General features: G+C 52.5%; 1 pseudogene; it reads right to left on the reverse strand.

Annotated features, from left to right (window-relative positions):
- Positions 1 to 20593: 20593 nt before the first annotated feature.
- On the reverse strand, positions 20594 to 26649 carry LOC149325927 (uncharacterized; annotated as a pseudogene).
- Between the last annotated feature and the right edge of the window lie 1310 nt (positions 26650 to 27959).

The following is a 27959-nucleotide window of genomic DNA, read 5'->3' on the forward strand; positions in this document are numbered from 1 at the left end:
CGATGTCTGTCCAAGTTCTGTCCTCCGCAGGCCAGTTCGCCACACGTAACATCCTCAGCAGCCCAGTCTATGTCGTTGCTTGGAGCCTGGATGCTCGGGGTTGTATGTTCAGGTCTTCCACTTAGAATCGCGCTCGCAGGATCTTCCGTTGCAGCCCCGTTCGCTTGAAGGTGCAGATCCTGGATCCTCTTCATAGATGTTGGACGCGCTTAAAATCTTCTGTCTACTACCGTTGAAATCGCTCACCTCCTGCAGAAAGCCGCCGCCGAATCTTGCCGACTGCGCCAGTTAGACTTGAGGCCTCCTCTTCGGGTGGAGATGGAGGTTCGTTTTTGGCACGACGCGTTGGAGCAGGGAGATGAGGCGTAGACGAATTGCTTTAGAGAAATGTACAGCTTGGTTTATTTACAAACTATTTATACTGTTTATACACCGACTAGCATCAAGAACAGTCCGGAGCGTCAGGCCACAGCTCGCCGCTACGAAACTCTGTCCTGCCTGACCGACTTAGCTCGCGCTACGCGAAGCGGCTCCTCTTTCTTCGGAACGTGGCCGGCGCAAAGCTACCCCCTGTCCGTCTCTCGCGACTCCGACTCTCCACCAAGAGCCCTATGCCCAAGTCTCCTCTTTTTCGCACCAACACGCCTCCTTAAATCAATTTCCCCCTCAGAGCATTCGCTCTCAAATTGAAGAGACCAATTACACGCCGGTACCCACGGGCTTGTTTGCTCACGAGGACCGCATGCCTTTCATGAAGCCAATCGTGCTTTTGCTCTTATCCATCAACTCTAAAATCACACTGACAAGGCAACAAAATACACACAAGGACAACTTACGCCAGCTGTGGCTCCAAACACAACAGGGTGGCATCTAAGCCCGCTGGCCAGAAGCACAGCAAGCACAGCTCATTAACCTCCATCCTGCAGCACGATTGTTCGCATGTGCACCCAGCGGCCTTCCACGCGAGCTTCCCTCCTCAAGCGTCCTTTGAAGCCTTTTTTGTCACTGTTCGACACCGCTTTCGAAAAGCCATAAAACTGACCCCTGACAATGCGCCGGGGTGCGCGACGCGCACGCACTGTCCGCGGAGCGGGTCCCATTTTGGCACCCCTCGCTGCCTTTACTACTTTTACTTTTTGGAACCGCATGCCCTCTGCCTGCAGCATTAGCTTTGTTTTAGAACGGCCGGGTGGCCGTCGCCGGGGTGGGGGCCACGCAACGAGATGCTCAGAACATCTGAAGACAAGGACCAAGCCAGCAGCGCCCGGGGTGAGATGTGGATGGCCGCTGCTCTTGCACGTCTGCCTTTTTTGCAGTTTCACGTCCTCTTGGCACATCCTGTTACTCGGAGGGGCCCTGTAAGACGTCGGGGACACCCCGAGTGGCCTCCTCCTTTGAGGTCCGTGTTTTCTTTTCGCAGTTTCGTCGGCTTGTGGTCTCTGGCGGCTGGGTGGTTAGGCCTACCAGCTGCCAGTTGGCCATGGCCGATCGGGTTACTCCAGATGGCCCGCCACCCCCGAGCGGCTCTTCTTCGTGTGCGGCAAATCCTGGATCTACCTCAGACAAGTCCTCGGACCACCACACGGACATCCCTTTGCACGCTGGCGTGCTTCAGGATCCTGCCCTTGCACACCATTCCGGAGGCGCCTCCTGTGCCCCCGTAGAACCTGGAGTCTCCCAGGTCTTGAAGTCGCCTGGTCTCTCGCAGCCAGCAAGGCTTCCGGAGTCGCCTCAACCCGCCCGCTTGAAGTTGGGCACGGACGCTGTTGCCATGCGGGCTCACGAACAGCTAATGACAGCGATCTTGGACAAAGACAATAAGATAGGCCCTGCAGCTCGCGCAGTCCTACTGTCTCTGGTTTGCGACCTGTACCGCCAAACGGCACATTTTTTGGCGTGCGCGGTCGCCGAGACCAATTTTTCAAGGACGCTGCAGACCTCATTTGAAGCCAGAGAGTGCGAGCTGGACGCCGTTAAAGTACAGCTTGCGGAGATGTCTGCTAGGGTCACCGCGGCTGAGGCGGAACTTAGCGACCTGAGGCAGGAGGCAATGGTCCCCCGGACTTTCGCAGATGCCCTGCGTGGTGCTCCGGTTCCGGTTCAGAGGGACATCGGAATTTCAGCCCTGGACGCGACCCCTGGCCAGCCACAGCTTCCACCTGCTGGGAACACCCGATCAAACCCCCTGCCGCATCAGATGTTTTTAACTTCCCTTGCGGCCTCAGCAGACGTCGGCCGTGAGGTGGCTGCATTGATGAGGGCAAACATCGATCCCGAGGCCGAGTGAATCGGTACTGTTGCCCTTCGGCCTTCCTCTCGTGCCCTCACGGTTGCCTCCAGTGACCCTGCTGACCTGGACTGCCTCAAGGCCGCCATTACCCGCATCGAAGCCACTAGAACCGCGATCAAGGTCCGTGTCCCGCGACACAGGAACCCGCTCATTCGCCTGGCAGGGGTCGACCCCGACGTGCGGCCGCAGGACCTAGTTATGGCACTCAACCGCCGGAACCCTAATCTTCATCTGGACCCATCCTCCTGTAAGGTCAGACTTTAATTTCCCCAAAGATCCGGACAGTTCGTCCACGTCCTCGAGGTGGATTCTCCTGCTTTCGTCCGTTTATGCGAGGCACGTCGCGTGACCCTCGGGTGGACTTCAGTGGAGGTGCGCGAAGACCTGCATGTGCCGCTCTGCACTTATTGCGCTCAATATGGCCACGCTTTGACGGCTTGCCAGTTGAAAAATTATCCTTCAAAGGCTTGTTGCACCCGCTGTGCGGGGTCACATGCCTTGGCGGCCTGCCCAACTTCCATCCAGGATCCTCAACGGAAGTGCGCTCCTTGCGCGGCCGCCGGTCGCCCGTCCGATCATCCTGCGGGGCATGTCTCTTGTTCACTCTTGCGTGAACGTACGGAGAGAATCCGTTCCCGCACTAATTATGGCTCGTAGCGCTCCTCATGTAACCCCGTGTCCTCCGCCCGACCACATCAATTTTCTCCAAGTCAATTTGGATCACACCCGGTGTGCGACTGCCCCGATGGTTAAATATATTTTGGACAATAATATCACAATCACCACTGTCGGAGATCCATATATTACTACCCATAACGAATTTGTAGGAATTCCCTCCACTTTTTACAAAATCCTGTCTCCCGAAAACCCTCGGTGTGTCATATTGCTACACAATCCTACCTTTGATATCTTCCCTACTTTAATTTCTCCTGAAGTTGTTTCCATCTTATGTTCGACATCGACTGATCACTTCCGTTTTGTAGCAGTATATGTACCGCCTCGTGCGGATACCACAGTATCTCTGGCTTTGCTCACCACTTGTAACCAGACTTCACCCACTGACAAAATTATCATTTGCGGTGATTTTAATGCAAAAAACATTTTATGGGGTGGCAATACCACTGATGCTAGAGGAACTCATGTTCAAGCTTTTGCGGCTTCTAATGCCCTGGTTCTTCTGAATAATCCGGACTCTTTACCAACTTATGAAACTCCATACGCTTCCAGTTGGATTGACATTATTTTGGGTGGAAAAAACAGCGCGAAAGGGACGGAAGACAAAGATGAAGGAAACCACACGGACGAGCGCTGACTCACAACTTTGACATTGACATTTTGACTTTGGATTGACATTAGTTTCGCTTCACCTGTTTGCTTGCAAAGGGCTACTCCTGGGAAGTCATTCCTGATTTATCTCTTTCCGAACACAGATTTATTACATACTCTTTTCTTTCCCAACCGTTGTCGCCGTTCAAGCGGCTCAGCAGACCCAGCTCCAGCCGCTTAACTGCCCAGTTAACTTCGCTGCCTTGGTCCAAATCTTTTTACAATTATCAGTTTCATTCGGCGTGTGCTCTTGATCATGCCCTCTCAAAATTTAACGCCATCTTTATGTCACTTTACAAGAAAAACTTCCGGTTGGTTAAACCACATTTTCCCGAGGGTTCCATTTGGTGGACGGCTGATTTCAGCATGGAGAGGTGGTGGTGGTGGTGGTGGTGGTGGTAGTGGTTTATTTAAAAAATAAAAAGTGAAGCAAAAGAGTGTTGCCGGCCGCGGCAATTGCTATCTAATATCTTAAGCACCCGAGCTGCAGCCGGCGGAAACGAAAGGGAAAGGAAGAGGATAGTGAGGAGAAGTATAGAGGGGAGCGACAGCGAGAAAGGACAGGGTAGAGCCTTGTACACTATTTACAAAATACAAAAGTAATCAAGTTCGCGCCGCTCGCGCGCTAATGTCCAAGCATTGTCCGAAAATAAGTGCGCGCGAGCGACCACTGCGCACAATCACTTACAAAAGAAGTAAACTGTATGTACATACCCGCGCGCACGTAGCGTCCTGTCTCGGATTAATCGCGCGCGCGGCACACTGCACTAGCGGCCGGGGTGGGGCGCCCGGCCGCGTATACCGTCCGAGGTAGCACCCACGGAGCGTTCGTGTCACGCGTGCACTACCTGGCGTAGAGCAAGCGGGGAGTCAAGTCCGCCTGCTCGATGAACACACAGAGGCTCACCATTGTTCTGTCACGGGTGCGCGCACTGCCGCGCGGCCACAGGAGCGCTTCGAGACTGTCCAGGATGATTCCCAGCGCCCTGTAGGCCGCGAGCATCTCGCGACGCGGCACTGCAGAAGCGGTACAGCGAAGGAGCATGTGCTCCAATATCTCCACTGCGCCGCATTCAGCGCACGCGTCGCTCGACGAAAGTCCGTGGCGCACCCGTCTTTCCCCGGGCCACACGCAGCCGACGCGCACTCGGATGATCATCGCCCGCTGGAGGCGCGACAGTGAGCGCGCGTCGACGAGAGAAATGCGCTCTCCTCGCGCGATGCGAGTGTCCGGGTGTTGCTGACGGAGGTGGTCGTAGATCACCGCACGCACGTCTTCCAGGGCGAGCGGTTCGTCGCTGGGAGGAAGCTGATGTGCGGCGGTGGCGAGCTCGTCGGCTTGCTCGTTGCCGCGGATGCCGCAGTGACCGGGCACCCACTGCACGCGAATACTGCATCTGCGCTCCGCGAGGCGCTCAATGCGCTCGCGTAACGCGCACAGCAACGGGGTGCCACGGGCGGGAGTCTGCAGGCGGCTGAGGGCGGCACGGGAATCACACAGCAGAGCACACCTGGGTGGCGGCGGAGTAAGGGTGAGCACCAGGTCCAAGCCCAGGCGAAGACCCAGTAGCTCCGCCGTGGTCGAAGAGCCCAGGTAAGCCACTCTTTGCTGGCGGTGCAGCTGCAGGGCGGGGATGGTGGCCGCTGCGGCGAGCGAGCAGTTTTCGCTCACCACGGAGCCGTCAGTGAACACAAGCAGATGGTCGCGCAGTTGCTCGGTGATGACGACTCCGGCTAGCTGCTGCACTGCACATAGTGGTGTGCTGCGTTTTCCCGCGATGCCGACGATCTCTCGCTGTACCTCCGTCGTGAGGGGCCAGGGGGAGCAGAGGCCGTAGGGGGGCGTGGCGCGCGTCAGCTGGTCATATTCCTGCAGTGCCGCGCCCATTCTTGAGCGCGGGTAGTGACGAAGGCGCTGCAGGAGTTCCGCGCCGTCTGGTGCGCGGTGAAGGCGGTCAATCTGGTGCAGCGAGCGCTGCGTGGCCTGTAGCTGCAGCGGCCACGCGCCCGCCTCGGCCAGTGTCGCCTCGCATTGCGAGTTTCCGGGTAGACCGAGGCAGGTCCGCAGCGCTTTGCGATGCTGCACCTCCAGTGCCTTCCATGATGGTTTGCGCACCGTGACGAGAGGCAGCGCGTAGAGTATCGCCCCTAAGGCTGCGGCGTTGTAGAGGCGCAGCGCAACCTGCTGAGAAATCCCCTGGCCCCGGGCGGTGAGCTTGTGCACAGCGGCTGTAGTCCTCTTCATCTGCTGGCAGGCCCTGGTCGCCGCGGGGCGGAAGGAGAGGCGCTGGTCGATTTCCAGACCGAGGTACCGCACGGAGCTCTTCCACGGCAGCGGCGTCCCAGCCAACGTCAGCGGCGCCAGGCGGGCGCATCTGCGAGCTGCGCAGGCCATGGCTGCAGTCTTCTCCGCGCAAAGCGCCAGGCCGAGGCCCCGCAACCGGTCGCCGATAGCGTCAAGGGACCCCTGGAGACAGTCTCTCACGCGGGAAGCCTCGCCCGGAGGTCCCAAGCACCACAGAGCGATGTCGTCCGCGTATATGGAGATGTACACGCGGTGCCGGTTGCCTGTGGGCAGACAGCCCGGCACCGCCGACATCGCCACATTGAATAGGAACGGGGACAACACCGACCCCTGCGGCACGCCTAGATCCACCGGGCGGGGCTGAGAGAGAGCCGCTCCCACGCGCACGCGAATAGTGCGCGCGTTGAGGAACCCCTGCACATAACCCAACTGACGACCGGCCACGCCCGCCTCTTCCAGCCTCGCGAGAATTACCGCACGGTGGACGTTGTCAAACGCACTCGACAGGTCGAGCAGCAAGAGCAGTGCTACCTGCCGCGCCGCCACGGCGTGCTCGAGTGCGGAGACAACGTCCGCGATTGAATCTGCCGCGCAGCGCATCCTGCGAAACCCTGTCTGACGCTCGTCGAACAAGTCTGCCTCTGCGGCCCGCGCATGCAGGCGTTGGAGCGCAATATGCTCCATCAGCTTGCATGCCGCCGACGTTAGCGCCACTGGCCGGTATCCGCTGAGCTCCGTGGGTGGGCGGCCTGGCTTCGGTATCGGGCAGACGACCGCTGTGCGCCACTCCTCAGGTAGCACCCCGCGTTCCCAAACCAGGTTGGGCTGCCGCAGGAGGACTTGACGTTGTTCCGCGTCCAGGTTGCGCAGCATCTGGTACGCAACCCCGTCTGGCCCGGGCGATGAGCGGCGGGTGCAGTGGTGCAGCGCGTCGTTCAGTTCCGCCGCTGTGAAGAGCGCGTTGCACGGGCCGTCATCCGGGGCGGGGGAAGAGTACCTGGCGTCAAAAAAGATCTGCTCCACAGCTACACGTAAATATCTCTTTGGTAAGCATATAAACATGCTTTTGGCAAGCTCAGGTGCCCTTCCATTATCCCTCCTCTACGGTACGCTGATGGCACATATACTGAAACGCTTCGTGACGCTATACAGTTGCTCCTTCGTACTCACGTCGCTACAGATGATTCTTCCCGTGATCTCCCTTTTCGTACTCATGTTCGGGACATTACTGCGCAGCCTTACAATAACTCAGTCCAAGATTTACCGTTCACTGCTGCGGAGATCGAAGCTGTCATCAATTCATTACATTTGTCGTCTTCTGCAGGGCGTGCTCTTATCTCTCCCCGTTTTGTTATCGCCTTGTTTTACGCTCATCCCTTGTTTTTCGTCTCCCTCTTTAATTCTGCCTTGCACTTGGGTTACTTTCCGCAGGCATGGAGAATTGGCAGAATTACTTTTATTCGCAAACCGAATAGACCAAAGCACCTTCCAAATGCTTACCGACCGATCTGTATTAAAGGGACACTGAGGAGAAATTGAAGTTGGCTTGTATCGACAGAATACCAGCTCCTGATTACAAAAACGCCACTCATACTGACAACAAAGCTCTTGTAACGTAGAAAAGAGCAAGAACCAAAATACAGGTATCGCCGTCACAGGCCAAACTCGCAAGTACAAGCGTGATGAGATCATAGGACAAAACAGTGTTGCTAGAACGAATGGCTCTAGCAACACCAAGAACCGAGAAACCATGCATCACTGAGGCGCAGCCAATGCATGCGCAAATCTCCTTGACGTCGCCAGATGGCGCCACGTGCCCGTCTGCTACGGGCGCTCCTGAAGCATCGGGACAAATCGGGGCCTGTTTTCCGGCGGTAGGCGGGCTCCCGGTATTCCGCTAGCGGTAACAAGGTACACGGTATGCTAAAGGTGTCTATTTGCGAGAACTTCGTTGACGACTTCGAGAACGAGATCCATCGTAACGCTGGCAAAACGCCAGTGCAAACGTAATCGAAGCGACTGTAGCGACGGCCGCAATAGCCGATAGATGCTTTCAACGTGCGGCCGGCGGTAGCTTTCTTTTCGGCTGCTGCTAGGCCGCACTGCTGGCAGCCAGAAATCACGGAGTCTGCGTTACGTCATGTGCACGTCATGTTTCACGTCTCTTAGTCCTGTGTCGTCATAGACGAATCCCAAGTTTGAATCAGAGCGGCGGGAAAAACTTTTTCAACTTCGAATCCAAATTTCTTAGAAATAAATGCATCTTTCGCTGCCGGCCAAGTGGCAACAAAGCCATGACATGCCGAACTATCGGATTTTACTATAAAAAAAATATTAATAGTGCTCTCCTCAGTGTCCCTTTAATTCGTCTTTCGGTAAGGTGCTCGCGCGTTTACTATATGGTCGGCTGTATTACTTCCTGCGCCAAAATAAATTACTTCATAGAAATCAGTATGGTTTCACGCATGGTCGCAGTTCTGTTCAGGCTCTATATCATTTGCGGGAGTTCTTACATGGTTATAAACAACAAAAAATTCCTGTGGTTCTAATTTCTCTGCATTTCAGAGGAGCATTTGATAGTGTTTGGCACCCTCTGGTTTTACATTTTTTACGAAAACATCGTTGCCCTCGAAATCTATATTCCCTTCTGGAGTCTTTCCTTCATAACCGCCATTTGACCTATCAATCTCCTTCTTGTACTCTTTCTGTGCCTTCTTCCCTCGGCAGTCCGCAGGGTTCACCACTTTCGCCACTGCTTTGAAACATTTTGCTATATGATCTCCTAAACCTTCCTGTGCCCTCACCTATCCACATTCAGGCATATGTAGATGACACCAATGTCCTCATCCCTGGCAAAACTAGCCGGGAGTTGTCAGCGCTGGGCTCAAATGTAACTTTAATCCAAAACTGGTGTACAACGTCCCGCGTTCAGTTAAACCCAGAAAAGTGTTCTTATGTTTTGTTTTTTAATGGAGCTCCGACGTTACACAAGCGTAAGCCGACTATTCGACTAGACACTTAGTCTCAAGTGTGAACCGAGTATTAAATTATTAGGTGTTGTCTTTGACTCTTACTTAAGCTTTATTCCCCATGTTAATTATTTGCAATGAAAATTCTTGCATCTACCACCAAGCTCCTTAATTGGTTCCATTTCCATTTTCGTGTTTCTCCTTCTCATATGCGCCAAATTTATCATCAGGTTATTCTCCCTACAATTACCTATGCCGCCCCAGCTTGGTGGTTTCATTGCCCCCTTTCTCGGCTAAGAGATCGTGTTTTATCGCTTCAACGAATTCCCCTTCTGGCTCTTACTGGTGCCTATCATACTACGCGAACCGCTGCTCTTCATGTTCTTGCGAACGTTCTTCCTCTGCCTATCTATCTGGACCAGTTATGTTTAGAGTTTATGCTTTTCACGTTACGGCAATGCTTTTTATGATCCCTCTCACATTCAACCTTTATTTCATCCCTGGTCAGACCATCCCTCATTAAAATTTAAATTTTCTTTTGTTCAACTTAGTTCTCAAGAAGCTGTATTCTTTTCTTGTCAACGTGCCCTGCATATTTACACTGATGGGTCTTTCACTCCTCGCTCAACTGGTGCAACATTTGTTGTTCTTAGCTCAACACAAAATATTGTCCATGTACATCGTCTCTCTTTAAAACCACCCTCTAGCGCCTATGCCGCTGAGCTTGTAGCCTTTCATTCTGCTGTTGTTTATGCTATTCACAACCCTCCCTCTACGCCTGTTAATTTTTACACTGATTCTCTATCTCTGCTTTCTGCGCTGTTTCATTTCATTTCATTTATTTCATCCTTAAAGGCCCAAGGGCATTACATAAGGAGGGGGCTACAATTCATATAAAAGAAGCATAAAAAACACACGCACAATGAACACACACAACAAACTTCAAAAGCTAAAGAGAAAAAAAATAAAGAAAAAAGATAAAGGGTTTACATGTGCAGTGAATACATACAAAAGAAAAAAATTCGCTTGCGGCAGCGAGCACAGATGAAAGTCAGTGATCAACACGTGTTAAAAAATGACAAGGAGTTCACTTATTCTGAAGATGACGGGCCAGTTCTGTACGAAAAGATTTTGAATCGTTGCATAAAACTATGTCGTTAGGTAGGGCATTCCAGAGTGTTATTGCATTGGGAAAAAATGAACTATTCATTGCTAATGTACGGGTCTTGATACCGGCTATGAGGTGGCTATGGCTGAGGCGACTTGAAGTTCTTATCGGGGATTTTAGAAGTGGGTGTCTTGAGGCTGGATGATGGAAGAAGTTATGAAGCAGGCAAAGACGTGAAATTATGCGGCGTGATTCAAGTGATGGGAGGGAAAGAGAGCGTTTGAGTGCAGTGATACTAACTTCTTTGGAATATTCAGAGGTGATAAACCTGACGGCGCGATTTTGGATGGCCTCGATTTCGGCGGAAAGGTATGCTTGGGATGGATGCCAGATAGATGATGCGAATTCAAGTTTGGGGCGGACGAATGTTTGATAAGCCAGTTTTTTAACGTCTGGAGATGCTGATTTCAGGTTTCGCCGGAGATAACCTAGGACACGAGAGGCATCGGAACATATCGTTTGGACGTGAGTTACCCAAGATAGTGTCGATGTCAGATGCAAACCAAGGTACTTGTAGGATGTTGTTGTAGCAATCGGAACCGTGTTAATGCTGTAAGTGTGCTGGATTACAGTGCGCTTGCGAGAGAATGACAAGAGTTGACATTTTTCAAGGTTTAAGGGCATGAGCCATCGGTTGCACCATGTAGCTATTGCATCAATGTCTTTTTGCAGGAGGTGACTGTCAGTGGGATGACGAATGGGGCTGTATATGACACAGTCGTCTGCAAATAGTCGTAGCTTGGCGTTTATGTTAACTGGAAGATCGTTTATGTAAATTAGGAATAGCAATGGTGATAAGCCTGCGCCCTGGGGGACGCCTGATGTAACATTAGTGAGGGGTGAGTGGTAACCATTGCTTGAGGTAAACTGCATGCGTCCGTTAAGAAATGTCTCAATCCAGGAGATAAGATTGTCAGGAATGCCTAGGGAAGAAAGTTTTGTGAGCAGGTGTGAGTGCGGAACACGGTCGAAGGCCTTTGAAAAATCTAAAAAGATGGCGTCGATTTGAAAGTTGTCGTCCATTAAGCGAAGTATGTCATGTGTGAATTCAGCCAATTGCGTTTCACAGGAGTAGTGTTTACGGAAACCGTGTTGGTGAGGATAAAAGAAGTTAACTGAATCCAGATGGTTCATTAGATTGGACGCTATAACATGTTCAAGTAATTTCGAAGGAATGCTCGTTAAAGAAATAGGGCGATAGTTAGAAGGATTTGTGCGGTCACCTTTCTTAAAGATTGGTATGATTTCGGCTATCTTCCAGTCGTCGGGGATTTCTCCGGATTCTAATGATTGTGTAAATATTAGGTGCAGTATCTGGCTTGAGACTAGACTAGTGTTTTTCAGGAGTTTACTGTTTATGTGGTCACAGCCAGATGATGAAGAAGTCTTAAGAGAACTGATTAGATTTTCTATTCCTGTCGTGGTGACTGTGATTTGAGGCATGGGCATTGTTGAGGTGGGAGGGGAAATATTCGGACTGCAAGCAGCAGGGGAGAAGACTGAACAAAAATATTTATTTAGAATTGTTGCGCACTCTTTACTGTCTATTGGATCACGATCAGCGTCTAAAAGTTCAATTCGGTTCGTTCGTAATTTAGGGGAAAGAATGCGCCAGAATTTATTCGGGTTGGATTTGAGGATAGAATGTAGATCGGTAGAAAAAAACTTCTTTTTGGCGGAGGCTAATTTTTCCTTATATTCATTCGCGCATTGGTGGTACCGTTCCCACGCTGCGGGCCGGTTCGTATTAGTCGAAGCTGTTGATGCGGCGGAAATGGCACGAAGGCTGCGGGCTTTCTGCGATGGAACGCCTGCTTCGGCCAGGTAATTCGGCCCTGAATGCCCGCAGACACGCCACCCAACCTGTTCAATTGCCTGTTTCCTCCGGACTGTCCTCAGCTCCCCACAACAGTCACGAGCCGGCAGCCAGCACACTTTCCCCCTGCCATCATCGGGACGATTTCTCGGCGTTTCTCAATGCGGTGACTCATGCAATAAGTCAATGCGGTCTCAATGCAATGCCATCTGGCGTCCCCGATTACACGGTGTATCAGCCTTTGGAATATTCTCGGAGCTCTCAGAGGGGAATGCAGGCCTTTATTACTCGGTTCGGGGAAGGGTCTTTGTTCCTCCCTGTGTACCCTCAGACAAGACGGCTGGTCAACACTCCTTGTCACGCCAGCAGAAGGGATGATCCCCTCGCTGGGGTCGTGTCCCATTGTGGGAGAAAGACATGAATGGGTGGCTCCTTTCCGCCCCCTTCGTCGCCACGCCGGCGCCAAGGGAAGAGAACGGTGGGTGCACGGCAGGACCACAATACCTCGACAATCACTAAGAAGTGTACTCGTATAACCACCAACCTGTAGAACGTAGAATTGTGTGAAATAAGACGGGCGCTAACACGGTGAATGTACGAAGTCGCCGTGGTTTTTCAGAACTTCGCTTGCACACCAACATCGACAGATATTCCGTGGCAAATAGAAAAAGTTGTGCTGTTCTTTCAGAAAGCGCTGCGCCTCCGTCTTCCTTACCAGTGCTCAAGGCTCTCACCGTCTTTTATACGCATCATTCGCAGGAAACTACATACAGATTGTGGGGATACACATGAATCCCCTGCCCCATTGTAACGGCCGCGCGTAATTATCACGCGATGCTATGCGCGCGCCGTTCGGGAGGTTTTGCGAGGGAGGGCACTCACGCCACCCCCGCTTCCTTCGCTTCCCACCGCGACGCCGCCGCGAAGACTTTCCCTCTTTCCTCTCTTACAACGGAGAGACCTCTCCACAGCCCGGGAGGAGACACGTTTCTCCCGAGGCTCGCTTGTCTTCTGGCGGGAGCAGTGCACACGCACGGATCAGAGATCTGCCACGGAGACCGCTGCCCTTATCGCCCGGCCACCGTGTGTGACTTGACCGCCGCGGGCCGTGAGCGAGGAACCACGCGAGGTGAGTGGAGCCTTCTTCCCCCACATTTTTGCGTGCGTTCTGCCCTTTGTGTTTTTCACCCCCGTACGCGAGCGGAACCCTCTCCCTCGTTACGGCGGTTGTATTGTTGCTGCTGCATTGTATTGCTCGGGAGCAATAAACGCTCCTCCGAGTAGCATACTCGTGTTTGTCCCCTCCGGCCCGAACCCGCCGTGGTTGCGACTCACCGCACCGCGGGTTGGGGGTGTAGTGCCAGAGCCCACATTTCGCTGGCGGGCCTGTCTACACCAGCGTTGCGCGCCCGCCGTCGCTCAAAGCAGGCCCAGACTTTCTCGGACAAGTCGCGACATGCAGCGTGACTCATCCCGCCGCCGCGGCGCCGACACGGACCCTTCCTCCTCTCCGTCGGTGCGAACTCCTCCGACGCTCGCCGGCTCTCGACCATTGGTCTAATTTGAACGGTGGCCAGTGATTGGAGGGTTTGAACGGCTGGCTGCCGTAACCGTTACCAGCGGCTATAAAAACGGAGCCGCGCTGAACCCGAGCAGCAGACGGGCAGCAGAAGAGCCATCACGCCGGAGCTACGCTCGCCGCCGGGGCCGCCCTTCTTCTTTGTGCTAGCCCGTGGTGCTCTTGGCCCTTGTATCATGTAAAAGCCCTTGTACATACTGTACATAAAAGTTATTTGACTCACCGTCGCCTCGACCGTTTCCTGGCTCGTACTCCCAGTCCCAACATTGGATGGCAGCTGCGGGATCGACCGGCGTCAGCTACCTCGGCGCGGTGAGTGCCTGATGTTTTCCCCTCAATTCGCCAGACTGCTCTAGCACACGTGATTGTAGTCTAGAGTAGGGCTGTGTGTATAGCACTGTAGAAAGCTTTGCTGTTTCGAGCCAAGTCGGAGCGCTTTGAAACGAAAGCTGGTGCAGATCTCGAGGGAGTAAACGAGGCATTTTTGGAAAGAATTACTTGCGCGTGTCATGCTAGTAGCGCTATAGTAGTGAACGGCAAGGGAATTCTAAGAAAAGGGCAAACTACAAGAGGCTATTGTGCGCGATGGAGAACTTCAAAGTGAAGGAACTCATCGAAATTTGTGAAGAGTTGGGCATTGATTTGGGCCCCGCAAAACAAAAGCATGCGATTCTTGAGGTCATGCGGAAGGAGAATGTAACGGCTGAGGAAGCTAATGAGGCCTGGGAAGAGATCACAGAACGCCGTGAGCGCGAGGAGGCCGAAAAACAGAAGCAGCTTGAGACAAAACGCCGTGCTCGCGTCAGGAAACTGAGGGGCCTCGAGCTTGAAGCGCATGAGATCGATTTCGAGAGAAATGAAACATTATCCGTTCTGAATGAGACTAATAGTCGGCAGCCGAGAGACAGGCCACAGCCCTTCGTGATCGCCGAAGATATGGCGAAATATTTGGCGGAGTTCGAGCGCGTCTGCGAGAGAAAGCGCGTTGAGCGGAATGGTTGGGCACAGAAGTTGGTAGCCCTGCTTTCCAGCGAAGCGTATGACGTTGTCAAGCGCCTGTTGGACGGCGGCTTGGAGGACTACGATGAACTGAAATGCTTTTTACTAACAAGATATAACGTGTCACCGCGGGACCTTTGCCAAAGGTACCTGTGAGAGAATAGCACCCCATCGTTTTACGATTTTCCCTACCAGTTTAAAGCCGACATTTTAGAGTGGCTCGAAAGTGCTGAAGGTTCGGAAGATCGGGACACAGAGGCAGAGTGCGTCGCTGTGAAGCAGCACTGCCAATGCGGCACAGAGGAACGTAGTCCGTACTTGGCAGATGTAACTGCTGTAACAGTGGAAGTTGCCTCGCATTCGTCACCTGAGGAAACCTCTCTACCATCGGATAAGGTAGTCACAGCATCGGACGATGCCTTTACAGAGGTCTCGCCCATTGAAATTGTGGCGGAGTTACCGGAAAGCGAATCTCCTAGCGTGTCGAAAGCAGGAGAAGTTGCCGAACAGGGCAGAGAGTACGTCCGTCTGGACATGAATGAAAACGCCTGCGCCGACGCAAGCGAAGTAGATGAGGTCGGCACACCGTGTTGTGCAGCGCGTTCGGCAGAAATGCAGAAACCCGACACTTACGATCAACGGATGCGGACGCATATAGAGTTTGCGGACGCGGAGTTGTGCGCTAGTGTTTGCAGCGAGCGATGCGAAACGAGTCCCGTGCTTTCGCTCTGCTCTGAGCTTTGCGACTTTCCAGAAAGCAGCTGCAGTAGCGGGAACACCGCAACTGAGTGCAGAGCCGACCCTCATCCGCTATCAGCTGAAACGCGCCAGGAGCACGACGCGAGCTGCGTGTCAACACTAATGTCAGGAGAAAACACTGGTTCGTCTGCGCCTGAAGAAGCTAAGGCGCTGGACGACAGTGGAGAACAGAACGTTCCAGACAACATAGCGGCGGTAGACGTCAACCCGTCCGAGAAAGATGAGGCCGAATGCGCACTCAGAGACGCTGAGCAGGAACAGCGCAGCTTTGAGGAACTTGGTGAAGGCGCCAAAGACAGGTCTGATCGAGGTAGCGCACGTGAATCGGCTGAGAATCATAGTGACATTGTCAGAGAACAGGAACCTAGGCGACGAAAGCAGCATGTGCTTCCTCAGGAGAAAATGAAAGGAAAGTACAATAAAGAAAGCTGCAATCGGAAGGAAAGTAACAGCCAGTTCCGAAAAGAGAGCTATCACCACAAGGTCATAGACAAGCAGTGCTGCCGCCGAAAGGACAGTAAAGGCAAGCTCAAGAGAGAGAGCTGCCACCGAAAGACGATGGAAGGCAGGCAGAAGAGTGGTGCCGCCGAAAGATGAAAGGCAGGCAGAAGAAAGACAGGCGCCGCCCAAAAGAGAGAAAGGGCAACCGCGCGAAAACGGGTTTCCACCATCGGAAGCGCCAGCGTCGCCGGCAAAATGACTTCAGTAAAGTCAGTCACGTTGTCAGCCCTGGAACTAGCGTCAGAACCAGAGCTAAAGAAATGTGCGAGGCATTACTATCGCGCAAAGCGAAGCGCATAAGTGTGTCGGGGCACATAGGTCTGGGCAGTAGAATAAACTGCAAAAACGAATCGTGCAAACATTCGCGCGGAAAAGTGCACCAAGGCACCAAACCGAGATTCAAGAGAGCGCTGCCCGGGAGGCGAAAAATTAAGGAGCGGGACAAGTGTGAATCTTGCCGCCAGCACAGAGAGAGCCAGACGCGCAAAGGCACGTGCTCTCATGCGGGCTCTCGCTTTCCGCTGCATTCACGGGAGAAACCGCGCTCCCATAGAAAGCGGCACGCGCGCGGAAGGAAAGCGCGTGTACGGCTCAAAGAGCGAAAGATTGTACGAGGCCGCAGTGACAGGGGCAAGAAAATTGCCAAGAAGAAACCGTCTAAGCGCTCAGCCAAGCACAGTTATCGCGATAGAAAGCCGCGATTCGAAATGACGCCACTTAGTAGGCGTAAAATCAAAAGGCCGTGTAGAGGCGAACTACACACCGAGCGGAAAGGCAAACGAATGCGCGAGAAAGTCAAGACTCGTGCAAGGTCTGACTTGCCCCCACGAACAGAGAGAAAGAAAGAACGGTCCCATCGGAAGCGTTGCGCACTCGCTATGGGACGTCGCGACTGGTGCGCGAAGCGCAAAGAAAGGGACAAGTTGCCAGTCTATGAAAGCGAATCGCTCTCGTACTGTAGCTCCCGTAGAAACTGGAAAGAGAAGTACAGAGAGAAAGAAAAGCGCGTATACCGCAAAAGAGGCAGAGACATTAGCTACCGCGGTGGTAGAGAGAGAAAGAAAAGCGCGTCTACCGTGAAAGAGGCAGAGACGTTAGCTACCACGGTAGTAAAGAGAGAGAGAGAAAAGCGCAGCACAGCGAAAGAGGCAGAGTCACTAGTTTCCGCTGTAGCGGGTGTCGTTTACCGTCCGTTAGAAGCGAGGAAAACGCGAACGTAGACGCACTAAGCCGTGTGTTCCAAGCAGGGCTGGCGTCGCCTCCTCGTGACCTACATTTTGTCTCTTCGCGAACAGCTGTTAAGTTCGCTCGTAGATCGGGAAAAATTTATGTCCTCATTTGTGGCCTCAGCTGAGTGCTCTTCAGGCCGAGTGATCTCAAGAGAGCAAATTTATTTTGCATTCATTTCATTCCGTGTATTTCCTGTTTGACATTTTGAGTTAATTACTTTAGAGTTATTGTATCCCACATGTGTCTCTTGTAGAAGAGGGAACAAAAACGGGACCGAAATATAGCTAGCAGAGTTTTGTGACTTTGAAGTCTGGTGTTTTGACGGGTGACGGAGGGCACTTGCTCGTGTTGGGTGTTGCCTGTTGTCGGTCGGTTCTTGGCAACATGCAGAACGAACAACGACCGATGCTGAGAAGAAAGATCTTCCGAAGGACCGAGCGAAGCTGATCCAGTCACCTGGGCGACAAAGCTGCGGAGCAGTGATCCTGTCCTGACGAGCGGGATCCGTTCTCGGAAAGGAGCCTGGAGCTACCTGCGGCTGAACACCGGACGAGAACTTGGAGGAGCCTGGCGTACGAGCGCGCCCCACATCCGAGCCACGCGGAAGTAGCTCGTCTTCGCGGCGCATTGTCTGGCGGCGGTGGTGCTGTAGTGCCAGAGCCCACATTTCGCTGGCGGGCCTGTCTAAACCAGCGTTGCGCGCCCGCCGTCGCTCAAAGCAGGCCCAGACTTTCTCGGACAAGTCGCGACATGCAGCGTGACTCATCCCGCCGCCGCGGCGCCGACACGGACCCTTCCTCCTCTCCTCCTCTCCGTCGGTGCGAACTCCTCCGACGCTCGCCGGCTCTCGACCATTGGTCTAATTTGAACGGTGGCCAGTGATTGGAGGGTTTGAACGGCTGGCTGCCGTAACCGTTACCAGCGGCTATAAAAACGGAGCCGCGCTGAACCCGAGCAGCAGACGGGCAGCAGAAGAGCCATCACGCCGGAGCTACGCTCGCCGCCGGGGCCGCCCTTCTTCTTTGTGCTAGCCCGTGGTGCTCTTGGCCCTTGTATCATGTAAAAGCCCTTGTACATACTGTACATAAAAGTTATTTGACTCACCGTCGCCTCGACCGTTTCCTGGCTCGTACTCCCAGTCCCAACAGTGGTGGCAGCGGTGGGATGCCCCAGACCCAACAGGGGTCACAGCTCTGACTGCTAGGGCTGGCACGCTGGTGCTAGAGAGCGACAACTGCTTCTAGCCCTTTGAGCGTTATTGCAAGAATAACCCCCATAAGTTACTGACCTGGAAATGATTTCTGTTTCGCGCACCAATTAGTCACACCACTGCTCCTACCTGCCTGTGCTAAGGAAACTTCGTCACGCGATTCGCTGACGTCTTAATGGGCTACCGCCGGTGTGTCAACTTCACGCGTATATTACGATAGCGCATGTCTGAGAAAGTGCTCTTCCGTGCAACATCGTCCAACTTAAGCCTGCCTACGTCCTTGGCCACAGTGGTATCACAGGTAATTGGCGCGTTCATGCGTAGCCCGCGGAGGAAACTCCTGGGCTCCTGATGATAACCTGCCAAGTCCAGCCATTCTCTTGAAAACCTTTGTGCAGTTTTTTTATAGACAAGCCTCTGGAAAACCGCATGGCGCAACCCCTTTTCTCTATCCCCACCTCAGGGTCAACCGGCAAGTTTATCATCTTTCATTTGGTTGGAGCTGTCTTCTGTGTGTCTGTTTTCATGTGCTTCCGTGAACATACAGTTCATCATACCTCCCCATTTTTTTTCAACATATTTGTCTACCTCAACGGTGCCATCATCCTCCATCTCAAGATATCATCGAAATATTGGATAAGCCGACACGAGCACGGTCAGAGAGCATCTGGCAGTTACCACTTTAAGGTGGCTACCTCTTTTAGTGGGGCAATGTTTTGGAGGATGACTCCCAACCTCTGCTGGCGGCGACAGCGTCATTAACGCAGGACATACGTTTCCTCGGTACCCTTTACGAAGATACTCGCAATATACACGAATTATTCTTCTGTCTTGTTTTTGGTGGCCATGTGAAAGACCTCTTGGAGAACCCTGGCATCTGCAAGGATAAGTGACTCTTCATCATACAGGCAAGTCTGCTGTAGATGATGGTCCTAAACTATAACAAAAAAACCGTGAAGGGCACTTAACGCATTTTAAGAGTGGAATGCGAAGCCATTACAGGTTCCCATTGTTGCTATTTTGGTGCTGATGTCTCATTTTTTCATGCGTTTCAGGGTTGTTCCTTACCCACTCGTCAAAACCCAACCCAAGGCAGAACAGCGCAAGCTAAACAGAGGCAAGAAAGTGCATGAGACACACACAGCGCTGCTCGTCTACTGGCCAAAACTGGCCAGTAGACGAATTTTCTTGGCATTTTCTCTTTATTAACACTTTCCTTTCAGTAGAGGTTCTTTCTTTCCTTCTCGCCTACCGTTCTCGCTTCTCGCTTAGCGAGGTCAGGCCGTCTCGTTGCCGTTACGAACCGGTCTTCTGACTGGCATTAGCGCGAAGGATGATGACGACGACTTTCGTTGGAGAAACAAAAAAAAAACTTTATTGGAGGAGGGTTTCAGCGACAGCAGTCAATACCACCGAGGGGAAGCCAGCAGCCAAAAGGCGTTCAATCTGATTTCTTAAGCTATCGTGCATTTGGTGTGGACAGGACTTCGAAAGCGAGGACTCAAAGCATAACGAGGCGATGGCGCGCTTCACAATTTTTGAGTGCGCCGTATTGAAGGGCAGCAGTTCCTTGCTAGTACGAGGAAAAAAAACCCAACATAAATGGTCCTCCCGGAACGCCAAGCTTAGGTCTAAAAATTGTAGTTTCCTCTCCCTTGGGAGCTCATGCGTTAAACAAAACGCTGCACCAGTCCGAAGAATCTTGAAGAAAGGGGCCCTGCGGTAAAACCTGAAGTCATGCCTTATGTGCACAAAGTGTCACACAATTTGAAGAATGTGGCTAACAGGCACAAGGTACGGCTCGTTTTTTCAGCCCCAAACAAGTTGTGCAATCTTATACCCCGGATTTGTGGCCCTGAGCGCCCTGGGTGCAGCATAAAACATCAGCGCACCTTCATACGCTGCATGGAAGGAGTGGTGTACGAGATACCCCTGACCTGTGGTATGTCCTATATAGGGCAAACGGGGAGGTGCATCAACAAACGCCTTGGGGAACATGACAAAAAGGTAGTGAATAATAAAGACAAATACGCCACTTTGGTGAGCCACGTTAACACGTGCAAGTGTGCACCTCGACTGGAAAAGGCGAGGATTTTGGGCAAGAGCAAATTCAAGCAGGCGAGGCTTTTATTGGAAGCCTTTCACATAAAGAAAAAGGCAGCCTTGTGCGTGAGTGACACATCAGTTAGGTTGTATGCGGCGGAGTACGATTTTCTGAGCAATAATGTTCGTGCTAGGTGATAAGTCAGGGCTGCGATAAGGCACGTGGTGTGTAGATGTGGGCGTTGCCTGAGACTATAAATGTATGTGTTTTTTTCGAGCAATAAATAGTTGGAAGTTGACGCCTGTCCGTTGTCTCCTCGTCTCTTTTTGTGTCGTGAAATCATTTGCGCCTAGGTGGGTTTTTTCCCAAGTTTCAAGCTTCCTTAGTGCCGCGAAGCTCAGCTGTCGTAGAGGATGTCCTCCGCTGCAGCCTGTAAGAAAGGTCATGGCCTGTTGAGGGCACATAAAGGCCACAAGAAGAGGTTTCTTTAGTAGTTGAACCATCGGTGAAGATATGGGTGTGCTCGATTAAGTAGGCGAGAGTAGCTTGCAGAAGCGCTGCCTGTGGCATGCGGCTCTTTGCATTCACACCTGGAACAGACTTCCTCACCTTTAGAGGAGAGAGTGTCCATGGAGGAGAGAGTGTCCATGGAGGAAAGGCCAGAGGTAGTAGTTTCTGTGGCTGACTCATAGTAGGAAGGGGCAGGAGCTGCACTCCCTGGCCGAAGCTAGAGTTGCTGTAAGTTAGGTGTACACGGTGTAGGAAGTGCTTCTTCCCTTGCAGGACACGGCGGAGATAGGTACGCCTAGTTTCCTGGGCGGCAATCACCTCTAGTGGGAGACATCCTGCCTCCGCTACTGTTCCTGATGCAGAGGAACCCTTTGGGAGGCCAAGACATATTCGCAGGCAGTTGTTCCGTGCGGCATTGAGAGTCTTATTGCTTGATGTAGATGATCTTTGAAGCACTGGTAGACAGTAGCGCAAGGTTCCTTCAATGTAGGCTTTTTCAAGCAGAAGCATTGATCGGCAGTTGCTACACCACCTTGTTCCCGCGATGAACCTGAACACTTGCGATGCTGCAGTAATCATCTCGCGGAGTTTTTTGATCTGAGGTGACCATGACAGATTATAGTCGATTACAACACCCAGGAATCGCTGAGATCGTACATATGGCAGCACACCATCCACACCACAGTCACTGTTTGCTGACACGTCGTCGGCGTCCTCATCGGAAACAAGACGAGTGTGTCAGTGCTTCGGACGTTCAACGTTAACGACGTCTCGCTTGCGGCCGGTGCTATCGATGGCTTCCCAGTTCTCGGGTACTTTCCAAAGCAGACGGAACGGCCCGTGGTACCGGTGGAGCAGTTTGGTGGTCTTCCCTTTCGCTCAAGGAGGCGTCCATAGGTACGCGAGGTCTCCCGGATAGAATACAGCTTCGCGTCGCCCGGAATGGTATGCTTTTTTTTTCCTTTGCTGCTGCTCCTTCCCGCGCTGAGCTACTACCTCGCGCGCCTGTTGAAGCCTCTGTACGACATCTTGAGCATCCATTCCGCCGCCCTCAGCGTGTGCGGAGCCCAGGCCTAGCTCGACAGGAAGTGTTGGCTCGTGTGCGTTAAGAAGGAAAAACGGATAGAAGCCTGTCGTTTCGTGCTGCGACGAGTTATAGCTGGACAGGACATAAGGCAGGGATTCGTCCCAGTCCCGATGATGTGAGGAAACGTACATGTTGAGCATGTCGGCCAGCATGCGGTTAAAGCGCTCGCACAAACCGTTAGTTTGTGGGTGGTCCGCTGTAGTTTTGGCATGGTCGGTTCCCATGTCTCTAAATATCTCCTAAGTTAGCGAAGCGACAAAGTGCTGTCCGCGGTCTGTAGTGATGCGGGCTGGTGCTCCGTGGAGTAGGACTATCTCTCGTAGAAAACCCTGCGCGGCTTCAGCAGCTGTGGCCGCCGGAGATGCTACTGCCTCAACCCACTTGGTGTTGCAATCAGTCATCACGAGGATGTAGTGGTCCCCAGATTGACTCTTCGTAAAGGGTCCCAAAAAAATCCGTTCCCACCTGCTGAAATGACCTCGCTGCCAGTGGAATAGGCTGGAGAAACCCGATTGGCTTGCCAGGTGATGCTTTCCGCGTCTGGCAGTCACGGCAAGAGAGCACGTATTTCGTCACCTGTGCGAACATCTTGGGCCAAAATTAGCGCCTACGTATTTTATCCTAGGTGCAATGACTCCGAGGTGGCCCACTGTGATATCATCGTGGCAGCTTCTTATGGTAATAAAAAGTGCTGAAAACTAATGACAATAAAATTTTCCCTTACAGTAGGTAGAATACAGTTTATGAGAGACAGAAAACCTTGCTACAGGCCCTTGAACTTTGTTAACTTCGTGTGCTTCTGTCGAACCCTTTCATGATGTAGCCTATGTGTGATCGACCTGGCAACATGATGAATTCTCACATCCACATACTTGTCAACTATTACCCTCATTAAACGAGCGGAGTGGTCCTCCAGGGCATAGCTGTTACATGCGTCTGGTACGTTCCTTTACTGGAGACACACTGAGAGGATACATGGGTAAGTTACAGGAGAGGAGGCTGTGCTCTCGGCGCATGCGCTGCCGCTGGGATCTCTGGCGGTGGGTTCTTGCGATGCTGAAACCGAAACTCGCGCACTCCACACATCAAACCGACACTTGGGGGAATCCTGGCTTTCCGCCGTCGCCTTTGCGCGGCTGTGCCGGCCTCCCGCGTTGTTTCTCCTCTTTCCCTTGCTCCCGCCTCAGGCGGTGGAGAGGCGGCTGGGTGACTAATCACTGTCATTTAGCCATAGCTCCGCCCCGGCTCCCCAAGGGCCTTTGCCATTGGCGCCTTTTGGCGGGAATTTGGGACCCGCTTTGGGCGGCCGCGCGCCGCGCGACCGTCCGAGCGGGGCCCAGAGAGAGAGATCCCTCCGAGACAGCGTAAGGTGCGTACGTTACTGTGTTTGTCCGTGCCGGCCTCTGCCGTTCGGACCAGCGCATACTCGAGCTCGCCCGCACGTGTCCTCTGACCTGCAGCCGCTCGAGCCTGTCCAGCGGGGTCCAGCGACCTCCGACAGGCGTACCTTGCGTTGATTGCCCACTCTCTCTCGCAACCGGCCCAACGGTCGACACGAGAGAGAGATCACAGCACTGCCGCGGGGACATTCTCCTGCAGCGGCGTGCTAGCGGCGCGCATTGCTCGAGTCGCCTCGTGCGCGCAGCGGAGCCTTGCTCCTCGCGCGCCCCGGGACGGGGTGACTATTGAGTGTGTGTGTATCAGCTGGAGGACGACGTGAATAAACGTCTCCTTTGTGAGCTTGGAGGCCTATTTCTTTGCGGCGAATCGCTCTCCTCCCAGCGGAGGTTGAGTGCGCTGCATCGGTGTCCCAGGGTGTGTGTGGTGACGGCTGATCGGGGCCCTTGGCTCGCGCGAAGCTCGAACCCGCGGTGGGTGGTGGCCTGTGTCAACGTAGAAACCCACAAACTCACGAAGACCACACATCCCTCCCCACTCAGACTGAGTCACTACCGGTTTTCGTAACGGTCCGGGGGACGACTACGCCTCGGTGGCCTCTGTGGTGGTCCTTGCAGAATATCCGTGAGGCGTAGACAACTCGGGTGCCTGCTTCACATAAGGTCGGAAATCATCGCCTTTCAATGATCGCAGTATTCCATGCTGGGCTGCTCCAAAAACAGCTGACAGAATGTTGTCCTCGCGCGTTAGCTCTGCAATGCATTGTGGGTAGAGTTGGGGATCAATTGCACATTCCAGCATCAGCACGTCGCCTGGAGGGGATGGCTCGTCCTCATCTCCTTGTAGTGGCGGTCTGCTTAACGCGTCTGCGTTCTGGTTGCGCCTGCCTTGCCTCTAAACAAGCTCGTAGTGGTATGCGGACAGCTTAAGGCACCACCTCGTCATGCGAGGCGATAGGACTTGTGGAAGTGGCTTCTTCGGTCCTAGAATACTGAGTAATGGCTAGTGATCTTTGATGGTCGTCACACGTCTTCCCGTTATGTATTTCTGGAAATGGTTGACAGCGAATATTACTGCAAGTCCTTCTCGATCTAGTTGTGCATAATTCCTTTCTGCTTTGCCAAGCGTTCGAGACGCGAAAGCAATGGGTGCTTCTCTTCCGCCCTCATCCATCTGTGACAACACGGCGCCGACTCCGTAGGGTAAAGCGTCGCACGATAGGAGAAGAGGCTTCCGTTCGTCGTAATGAACAAGCACAGTGGAGTCTCGAATAAGCTTCTTTAGTTCTTCGAATGCGTTTTGGTGCTCCGTCCTCCATTTCCATTGCACTTCTTTGTGCAAAAGCGTGTACAATGGTGAGGCCTCTGTCGCTCTGTCCTTTAGGAAGTGGTCCTAAAAAGCAAGCAGCCCTAAGAATTTTGGAGCTCAAATTTAGTTTTCGGCTGTGGTGCATCCATGATAGCCTTAACCTTAGCTCCAGTTGTATGCACACCTTCTTTATCTCAATGCAGTGTCCTAGGAACTCCACATTGCAGACCCCAAACCGACATTTGGCCTTCTGAAGGCGCAGACCCGTACTGCCAGTCTTGAAAGTACTTGGCCCATAAGTTCATTGTGTTGTTGCGACGTTTCGCTGCAGACAATTATGTCGTCAAGGTACAGGCTGGTGCCCGGAATTCCGGCGAGAGTTGTCTGCATGATTCGCTGGAATATCGCCGGTGCTGCTGAGATTCCAAATGGAAGTCTTTTGACCGCGTACAGTCCATTCATTGTGTTCACAGTCAGTACTTTTGCTGTGTTTTCAGTGACTGGCAGTTGCTGATAGGCTTGAAACAGATCAAGCGTTGAGAATATCGTTCCACCCCTGAGAGTAGACATCACCTCTTCAGTGGTTGGAAGCGGATAAGCCGTTTTCACGGACGCTGCATTTACAGTGCTTCTGTAGTCGCCACGGAGCCTTAACAATCCACACTTTTTCCGAACAAGCACCAAGGGTGTCGCCCAGTAGGAATGCTGAACTCGTTGCAAAATGCCTTGTTGCTCTAAACGATTCAACTCTTCCTTGACAGCTGGTCTAAGAGCAAAGGGAACCGGTCGAGCTTTGCAAAAGCGTGGTAGGACGTTTGGGTCTAACTATATGTTGACTGGTGGTCCCGCGTAGCTTAAAACGTCTTCAGCAAAAACACGTTCATGCTTTTCAAGCAGGTGACACAGCACTGTGTGTTCGGTTCGCGTGGCGTCTTGCATTTGGTTTACGCCTTGTAGATGTATTTTTAGCGCGTTGAACCAGTTACGGCCCAGAAGGCTGCACCCGTTGCCTTCCATGACATGCAGTGGAAGAACGTAATCCTTCGACTTGTGCCCAACTTGTACTTCCATAGTGCCAACGAGACTCAATTGCTCTCCTGACCACTTGTGAAGGTTCAAGTCTGATTGCACCAGCAGAGGAGGTTTTGTGGGCCAGTTGCGCTCGTAGGTTTCCTTGCTGATTAGCGAATATGCTGCACCAGAGTAAACCTCGAAATCCAACATCTGGCCATGGACGCGTAGCGGTAACATGAACTTTGGGCATGCCTGTAAGCTCTTGACTGTATATAGATCCTGTGCTGACCTCTTTGGCGAATGTGCCATGTTTGTATTCTGGCTTGCAGGCTTAAGCTCGAGATGATGAGTTGCAGTTTTGAGTTTTTCTTTGTGATGCAAGCTCTTTCGATGTGCCCAATTTTCTTGCAAAAGTTACATGCAGCATTGCGAAACTTGCACTCACCCGGGTCGTGCGGGCCTTCGCATCTGTAGCAGCGCGCCTTGCGCGGAGGCTGCTGTTCCCCCTTTGCACCTTCTTTCTTCTGGCTTCTCTTGTGCACTTACAGATTTTCTGTTTTCAGCTTTATGCTCTGTTGCTGCAGGGCAGCGCTCTCCGCCCTCTCGGCGAGGTCGAAAGCCTTCTGGAATGTAAGCTCTCTTTCGGCGAACAGACGCTGTTGAAGAAGCTCGTTGCGGATGCCGCAGACGAAACGGTCGCGTAACATGATATCCAGGGGGAGCGCGGTGCTCACGGCGGCGGCCGTCGCCTCCGCGGCGGGCGGCGGCGCTCCTACGCCGAAGTTACAATCCGCGGCGAGTTTCCGTAAAGCGGCAACATAGCCAGCAATGGACTCACCTGGTTGTTGGTCCCGTCTCTGGAATTTGCAGCGACAGTAGAGCTCGGATGGGCGTGGGTCACAATGCGTAGCCAAGGTTTGGACGACCTCGTCGTATGGCACTTCTCCTGGGCTCTTAGGTGCGACCAGCGCGCGGACGGTTTCGAATGTCTCCGGGCCGCAGAGGGTCAGGAGCAAGGCTCGCTTTTTTTCGTTGTCTGTGATGGAATTTGCCACGAAGTAAAATCCAAGGCGTTGGATCCATGATGTCCAGGACTTCCCCGAGAAAGGCTCGATGGAGGTTTGCAAGGATGCCATCGCCAGTTGACTCCACCCGTTTCTTCAGTGGGTTTTCGCTTCCCTCGTCGCCAGTGTTACATGCGTCTGGTACGTTCCTTTATTGGAGATACACTGCGAGGATACATGGGTAAGTTACAGGAGAGGAGGCTGTGCTCTCGGCGCATGCGCTGCCGCTGGGATCTCTAGCGGTGGGTTCTTGCGGTGCTGAAACCGAAACTCGCGCACTCCACACTTTAAACCGAAACTCACGAACACAACACATTCCTACCTAGCTGTGAACTCCATGAGTGCTGTAACATATCCATGAATACATACAATTTTCTTGTTTTATTTCATTTGTGATATTTGAATGTTTTCCTGGTCAGCGTGTATGTCTGCGTTTATTTCCTTTTTTTTCGTGTTTTGCTCGGTTTGCAATATTATTTAAATATTATTGTTCTGGCTCGAAGTTACCAATCATGACTTAGATTATTGGATTGTATGCTATACTGCACATGATTTATCATTTTACATGTGCGTGTGTGCTGGTAACAGATGCTGCCGCTGTGCCAAACTGGGTGCTGCGGGCCAGTCAGGCTGTCAATGGGCAGCTTTTTCTTGCAGCTCCCCTCCATCTGGAAATGTCTAGGTGGCAAAATAAACTGATTTGATTTGATTCTTTTTGAGGGTGTTTATTTGAGAAACGAATGTGAGCTTTTTGTCGAAAGTTCAGCTTAGAAATTTCTCTTCCTGTTTTGCTGGTAACTGGTTTCCTTGAAGTACAGGATGGGGTCGGTCTGTAGGCCCTGTTTCAGCTACCGATTTCTGTGGGAAAACTTGAACCTATTCCTGTCTGCCCAAGTTAATAGTTTGTTTAGGGTCATCTGTAGTTGTCTCTCGCACCTTGATATAATGGAGGACGCACATGCTGTTTGAAGATCATCGGCATAAAATGAAATGTGTTATAGACTGTGGGATTACTTTTGGCCGCAGTGGCTGAGTGGTTATGGTGCTCGGCTGTTGACCCTAAAGACGGGGGTTCATTCTTGACCGCGGCGGTTGCATTTCGATGAAGGCGTAATGCTAGAGGGTCGTGTGCTATGCGATGTCAGTGCATGTTAAAGAGCCCCAGGTTGGGTTCTTTAGCGTTATTTGCCTTTGCCTGTGCGCTGAGCTTAGTAAGCAATATTATGACACTGTCATTCGCTAACCCACTCCCCTTAGGAAACATGATAAGACACCTTGGATCAGGCCAGGCCGGGATTGTGCTGATGGAGCGAACGTCAGATCATGTGCTGCAGCATTACAGCTTTCATTTTGATAATGGTTATGTAAAGGCATTGGAACTA

Source organism: Amblyomma mixtum, chromosome 10 (genome assembly GCF_055824585.1).
Source record: "Amblyomma mixtum isolate Tamu chromosome 10, ASM5582458v1, whole genome shotgun sequence".
Classification (NCBI taxonomy): Eukaryota; Metazoa; Arthropoda; class Arachnida; order Ixodida; family Ixodidae; genus Amblyomma; species Amblyomma mixtum.